The sequence below is a fragment of the Anomaloglossus baeobatrachus genome, chromosome 2 (genome assembly GCF_048569485.1).
Source record: "Anomaloglossus baeobatrachus isolate aAnoBae1 chromosome 2, aAnoBae1.hap1, whole genome shotgun sequence".
NCBI lineage: Eukaryota > Metazoa > Chordata > Amphibia > Anura > Aromobatidae > Anomaloglossus > Anomaloglossus baeobatrachus.
In genome coordinates this window covers 141798274-141805932 of record NC_134354.1, presented here as the reverse complement: position 1 = coordinate 141805932, position 7659 = coordinate 141798274, and the positions used below count along the sequence as shown (strand labels likewise).

Below are 7659 nucleotides of genomic sequence, written 5' to 3'. Positions count from 1 at the left end.
GTATACGGAGTGGGCTTGTCGGGAATCAAGTTAAACGTGTTGGTGGGTTTGTAAATGGAAGCCAGACCGTTTTGCTGTAGTTGCATGCTCCGAAGTTAGCGTTTGTATTTCGGCAGGTCACCGCTGGCCTAGTGTCTGTTGTCAGGCATATGTTGGGCTGCCCAGAAGGCTGCGAGTAGGCCAGGACCAAAGGTTTTTGGTTTTGGGAACACCTGCGTGTGTTGGAAGGGGAGTCTTGGTCGGTATTGGATCCAGGTGCTGTCAGTGGCAATGTACGTCAGCAGAGTGGGTTGGGGTAACAACTACTTTAGGGTTATTATTATTGGTTCTAGATAACCCGAGAGTTACACGACAGGGTGAGTGAGACGTATTGACATGGAGAAAAGTGGCAGGATACGAATTGTTTGTCACGGTTTGTGGTTTACTGGACGGGGTCGAGCAGGCGGTTCTTTGTGTGGTGGCGGTCGGGGCGTGGTGTAGGGGTACACCAGCCCCTTCGTGGCGGTAAATTCAATCAATGTTAATGAGACCGAGTGCGAACTTGGCCTCTGGGAGTCCGGAGGGCCACACCGTGTTGGAGTTAAAAAGATGGTGAAACAATCGTTTCAAGTATTCTGAGAAGTTGAAGTTTTAAAGGAGACGTTTTTATAAAGAGAAGTGAAAGGAAATATAATAAATAAAGCTGTGGCCGACCCCGTCCACTAAAGAGATCGTGTGGTGTGTGTGCCTTTTTGCGTCGATTGGAAATAAGGGAGGGATTAATAAGTTAGGAGGTTTGGTGGTGGTCATGACAGCAGTCTGGAGGACTACAAACTGCATAAGGAAGTGGTCACTGACTGCTGTCTGCAGGGCTTCAGGATTGGGCTTACACCTTCCTTTTACCTCCCTTAAGACTGGGACAGGAATTGAGTGGTTAATTAAGAACAGTTCAATACCCATTTCATTTAGTGGGGGTGCCTGGCTCAGGCTTTTCCCACAGTGCTTATACAGGCCAGTGGCTGTGTCTTCCCCTCCCCTTATATGGTATATGGGACCTGGCTGGATTCCCCCACCCTTACTTTTCCTGATGGTACGTTCCTGGTGTTTATGAGGCTTGAAGCAAGGGGAATCGGCCTCTTTTCCAGCATCGGCTGACAAGCGTCCCTCCCTCCCTCCCTTAAATGGTATTTTCCTTTCTGGTGTATGATATGGTCTTAAATTCAATCAATGTTAATGAGACCGAGTGCGAACTTGGCCTCTGGGAGTCCGGAGGGCCACACCGTGTCGGAGTTAAAAAGATGGTGATATGGTCTTTCTTATTACAGAGTTGATGCTCAAGTCACAGCTGGCGGTAAATTCAATCAATGTTAATGAGACCGAGTGCGAACTTGGCCTCTGGGAGTCCGGAGGGCCACACCGTGTTGGAGTTAAAAAGATGGTGAAACAATCGTTTCAAGTATTCTGAGAAGTTGAAGTTTTAAAGGAGACGTTTTTATAAAGAGAAGTGAAAGGAAATATAATAAATAAAGCTGTGGCCGACCCCGTCCACTAAAGAGATCGTGTGGTGTGTGTGCCTTTTTGCGTCGATTGGAAATAAGGGAGGGATTAATAAGTTAGGAGGTTTGGTGGTGGTCATGACAGCAGTCATAAGGGTACAATTCATCTACCTGTTTGTTTTTTAACTGCAATGCAAAAAAAAAGTCTGAATGTCTTCAAAGGTCTCCCTGTTGGACATAACAAAAAAAATGAGCTTGAAATACAGTAGTAACTACCTTCAAAGTATACCAAAATATAAACAACTCTGTAAATCATAAACAGAAAAAAAATCACTAACTCATAGTAATAATTTAAAAAAAAAAAAAAAAAATGTTTTAGCTTCCAAAGCCCCTAAAAGCATAAAATAGCCACTGACCGTTAAAGAGATTTTCCCACTAAATACATTTCTGATTCATACACAGGGTAAGTGTATGATTGCTATGGATTTAGTTGCAGGATTTCCTAACAATCCTCACTCCTGATGGAAATAGCTATTCTTTCAATCCCATTGAAATAAACACAGGTGGTTATTGAGATTGCATACCATTGCTCCTCTCACATAGGGGACTGAAAACCAGTGGAGGTCCCAATGGGCAGACACTCAGTGATCATATATATACAGTTAGGTCCAGAAATAATTGGACAGTGACACAAGTTTTGTTATTTTAGCTGTTTACAAAAACATGTTCAGAAATACAATTATATATATAATATGGGCTGAAAGTGCAGACTCCCAGCTGCAATATGAGAGTTTTCACATCCAAATCGGAGAAAGGGTTTAGGAATCATAGCTCTGTAATGCATAGCCTCCTCTTTTTCAAGGGACCAAAAGTAATTGGACAAGTGACTCTAACGGCTGCAATTAACTCTGAAGGCGTCTCCCTCGTTAACCTGTAATCAATGAAGTAGTTAAAAGGTCTGGGGTTGATTACAGGTGTGTGGTTTTGCATTTGGAAGCTGTTGCTGTGACCAGACAACATGCGGTCTAAGGAACTCTCAATTGAGGTGAAGCAGAACATCCTGAGGCTGAAAAAAAAAGAAAAAATCCATCAGAGAGATAGCAGACATGCTTGGAGTAGCAAAATCAACAGTCGGGTACATTCTGAGAAAAAAGGAATTGACTGGTGAGCTTGGGAACTCAAAAAGGCCTGGGCGTCCACGGATGACAACAGTGGTGGATGATCGCCGCATACTTTCTTTGGTGAAGAAGAACCCGTTCACAACATCAACTGAAGTCCAGAACACTCTCAGTGAAGTAGGTGTATCTGTCTCTAAGTCAACAGTAAAGAGAAGACTCCATGAAAGTAAATACAAAGGGTTCACATCTAGATGCAAACCATTCATCAATTCCAAAAATAGACAGGCCAGAGTTAAATTTGCTGAAAAACACCTCATGAAGCCAGATCAGTTCTGGAAAAGTATTCTATGGACAGATGAGACAAAGATCAACCTGTACCAGAATGTTGGGAAGAAAAAAGTTTGGAGAAGAAAGGGAACGGCACATGATCCAAGGCACACCACATCCTCTGTAAAACATGGTGGAGGCAACGTGATGGCATGGGCATGCATGGCTTTCAATGGCACTGGGTCACCTGTGTTTATTGATGACATAACAGCAGACAAGAGTAGCCGGATGAATTCTGAAGTGTACCGGGATATACTTTCAGCCCAGATTCAGCCAAATGCCGCAAAGTTGATCAGACGGCGCTTCATAGTACAGATGGACAATGACCCCAAGCATACAGCCAAAGCTACCCAGGAGTTCATGAGTGCAAAAAAGTGGAACATTCTGCAATGGCCAAGTCAATCACCAGATCTTAACCCAATTGAGCATGCATTTCACTTGCTCAAATCCAGACTTAAGACGGAAAGACCCACAAACAAGCAAGACCTGAAGGCTGCGGCTGTAAAGGCCTGGCAAAGCATTAAGAAGGAGGAAACCCAGCGTTTGGTGATGTCCATGGGTTCCAGACTTAAGGCAGTGATTGCCTCCAAAGGATTCGCAACAAAATATTGAAAATAAAAATATTTTGTTTGGGTTTGGTTTATTTGTCCAATTACTTTTGACCTCCTAAAATGTGGAGTGTTTGTAAAGAAATGTGTACAATTCCTACAATTTCTATCAGATATTTTTGTTCAAACCTTCAAATTAAACGTTACAATCTGCACTTGAATTCTGTTGTAGAGGTTTCATTTCAAATCCAATGTGGTGGCATGCAGAGCCCAACTCGCGAAAATTGTGTCACTGTCCAAATATTTCTGGACCTAACTGTATATTCACCTATATTGTTGATATGAAATTTACATATTCAGTTACAAAACTTGAAGGCACCAAACACAAAGGAGTTAAAAGTAAACTTCAAAGCAGAGGGTGGTCAAGCTTCTTCCTTTTATATGTACACTGGGTATGAATCAGTTACCTAGAGTATAGAACACTATAGTAAACCTCATGTGGTATAAATGTTAAGCTACCTTCAGAATAAAGATATTTTCTAGGATTACTGAGCCATTATTATCTTACCAGTTTAGTTTTAAAAAGATGATGGTCTAGAACTGCTTTGTTCTGCAATACAAAGAAGCTGATGCCAGCATTGTCAATGTGCTCAGTAATGTCATCTTTATTTCATCTTTCTCTCAAATAAAAAATGCATAGGAAAAGGGCACCAGGATAAGAATGGCATTAGAACTTAGAAGGTCAAAAATCAATGACTAAAGCTTTGTACCAATATAAAAACCATTATTTAAAGTTATAGCAAAGCTAAAACCAGTATTAAAACTCAAATTTGAGAAATATGAATTTTTGGTAATTTCATGGCACACTCATGGTAGTTGTATTTTTAAAGGTAAGGTGAGAACCTTTTTTAATGTGTGTTCATTTTATTTTAAATATAGTTACAAATACTATAGCTGCTAATATGCAACAGCTTTCTCATGAGCCAGATCAGACACCCCCATACTTTGCACTGACGAGGGGCAAGCACCCCGAAACACCGTGTCTGCAAACTGGGATTCTGATCTGGCTTATATATCCTGAGTCATATTGCAAAGGATTGTTAAAAATCCACTTGTGACTTTTAGGATCGCTACTTCCAATAGGTGGCGCTGTGCTAGAGTTTGTCTCCTTTACTGAAGAGACAATTTGAATATGCAACAGAACAGGCAAAGACAAGTTGGTCAAAATCCCATTGCATTAGCACATTGTTTGGAAAATGCTCCAGTCATGTATATGCAAAGGTGTTTTCTTTGGGTAAACTCCATTGGTTTGGTTTAGTAAACCATTCATACAACTATATCTGCACTATATATACCCACACACACAATGCTCTTCTATATACTACACCCCACACACACTGCTCCTCCGTATAATATCCTCCTGGTATATATGTCCTACTCCTGGTATACATGTACCTTCCCTGGAATATATCCTAATCCTGGTATATATGTCCCCATCCTAGGCCCTTCCTGCTATGTATATCCCCATCCTGGTTTATTGTCCCCTTCCCAGCATATATGTCATCTTCATAGTATATATGTCTCCATCCTGGGACCCTCCTGGTACATATATACCCACCCTGGTATATATATATATATATATATCCCAGGCCCATATATATATATATATATATATATATATCCTGGGTTCATTCTGGTATGTATATTCTCCTCCTGTGCACATTCTGGTATATATGTCCCCATGCTGATTTTTGTCACCTTTCTGGTATACATGTCCTCCTTCTTGTATATATATATATGTCCTCTGATGTGTATATATCCGCCTCCTGGGCACATTCTGGTATAATGTGCTCATCCTGGTTTTTGTCCCCTTCCTGGTATATATGTCCTCCTTCTTGTATATATATATATATATATATATATATATATATATATATATATCCCCTTCCAGGGTCTCTCCATGTATGTTTGTCTGCACAAAAATAAAAAAAACAAACATTTTGCTCACCCTCCCTGGCTCCCATGTCACGCGGCATCCTGTCTGAGCAGCGATGCATTTCAACTGGATGGGCCCCCCAGCACCCCCAGGGATCTTCAGCTCAAGAAGCACCTACCATTCCCCACTGGATGCCATGTCCTCACCACCTTTGCATTGCCCGCAGCACTGTGATGAGGTCGCAGAGTGATGACCTCATCACAGTGGGCCACGGGATGATGCGCCGCCTCCCTGCTCTGCTCCACTCGCCTTGCTTCCGGCCACATGGCTAATTTGCATGCAATGCCTTAGAAGGGCTTCGCAAGCAATTTAGCCTTGTGTGCAGTGGCTGAAGCGACACGGTCAGGCCCCTCTGCTGTGGCTGTGGCTGGGGTACAGTGAAAAGGGGGGGCCTGACCAGGGCTTTATAAAGCTAAGTAATTACCATGGGCCCCCCTATTCTCTGGGCCTGGTACACCAGTCATGGTTTTAATGCCCTGATGGCGGCCCTAACTGTATTAATAAAAAGATCAAAAAATTATATCTGTAAAGCGTAATGGAAATTAATGGCACTATATAATCAAATTAAATACATAAATGAAGAATAAAAATAAATAAATATACCCTGCAATATATTTTTTTTATATAGCAGATGCAAGTCAACAGCACATGCAAGTCGACTGTGGGAAGACATGGCGGAGACCGACAGCTGGGAGGCAGATGACTTTTAACCAGAAGAACCTGTTCTAAAGGGTGGTCCATTAACGGCAAAGCATCAGTGGGAAGGACAAGGTGAAGAAATTAAGGATAACTAGTATGATGATGAGGAAGCAACAACCTGAGAAAATTGTAGAACACATAGTCCCTAAAAAACAAAATTACAGGAAACAATAAAAGAAAAACATTCTAAAAAATAAACAAGAGGAAATAAAAAGGAGGGTGGTAGAGAGACTGAAGAACCTGTAAATTTATGACCAGAGGAGCAAATGGCAGAGAAACTTCGACTAATAAAATTACAAGAAGAGGCAGATCTAGAGTTAGCAAAATAAGCTTTTGGCATAGGCAGTATTACTGGAATTGATGCAATGAATCTGTCTTCACGAGATGACTTCGCAGAATTTGGCAAGCTGCTGAAGGAGAAGATCACACAATACGAGATATCACTTTATTACCCCCCTTCCTAGAAACACATTTTCAAATGTATAGGCTTAGAGATATAGACATCTATGGCATATATTCAGCTGCACTTTTCACAATAAACCTGCCAACCACAATATGGTATGCAATGTGCTGTTTTGCAATACAAGTAGCTATTGGTAAAAATTGTACGTCCAATTGGACTCTGAAAACTGAATTTACCCAAAAGGTTGCTAGGTCCTATGAAGAACACACTAAAAGATCATCATCAGGGGCAAATAATCATCCTATAGTAAGAGCTAGCTAAATAAATATTCCTATTAATTCCATTACCCTGCATATAAATGGCTCAATTCTTTATTTTCATTACCAACTATTTTTTTAATGGCCTTCAATTCAGTAGGGAAACTGGTGATTCAGGAGATAATAAACAGTCTGAGTCATCAGTCTGTTGTACCTGCACATCATTTACATTCACAATGTCTAGTAAAAAGAAATTGTTTTCTGTGCAAGCCATTGTGCTTTAATGTGTTGTATGATATCCGGCAACAAAATGTCTCCATGATGTTAATGTGTAAAAAATAAGTCACCACCGTAGTAGAGGCCTCACACAAAATAGCATAAAGGCCACATATGCTTAGAAATGTAATATATATTCAACAGAATAACTCTTGAGCTGTTGCTAAGTCTCTTAAACTGACATTTAGTGAAATATTGTAGAAATCAGTATATCCTATGCAGTATTATTCAGTTTACTTTCCTCTGCATGCTTCACTTAACCAATCCAAGAAATCTAGATGGCAAATATAGTACTGGAGGGTTACACTAGGTACATTGTGTTTACTTATAAACTTTGTATTGGAATGAAATGACTTCAAGAAACTCTTTTGAATAAGTTTCAGTCATAAATAGAGCTGATCGAATGCCCAAAACACCGGGACTGGCGGATCACTGACAGATTTAAAAATAAGTCCAATCTGCTCCGGAATCCGGAAATTAAAAATGTCTGTGGAGGGCATATGGGGGCAGGAGCGCGCATGGTATACTCACCCAGGCTGTGTCATGGCGGCACACTCCTT

The 7659-nt window shown here is 40.9% G+C and overlaps 1 pseudogene; it reads left to right on the top strand.

Annotated features, from left to right (window-relative positions):
* The first annotated feature begins 6135 nt into the window (after positions 1-6135).
* Positions 6136-6627, top strand: LOC142287636 (eukaryotic translation initiation factor 3 subunit J-like; annotated as a pseudogene).
* The last annotated feature ends 1032 nt before the right edge of the window (positions 6628-7659 follow it).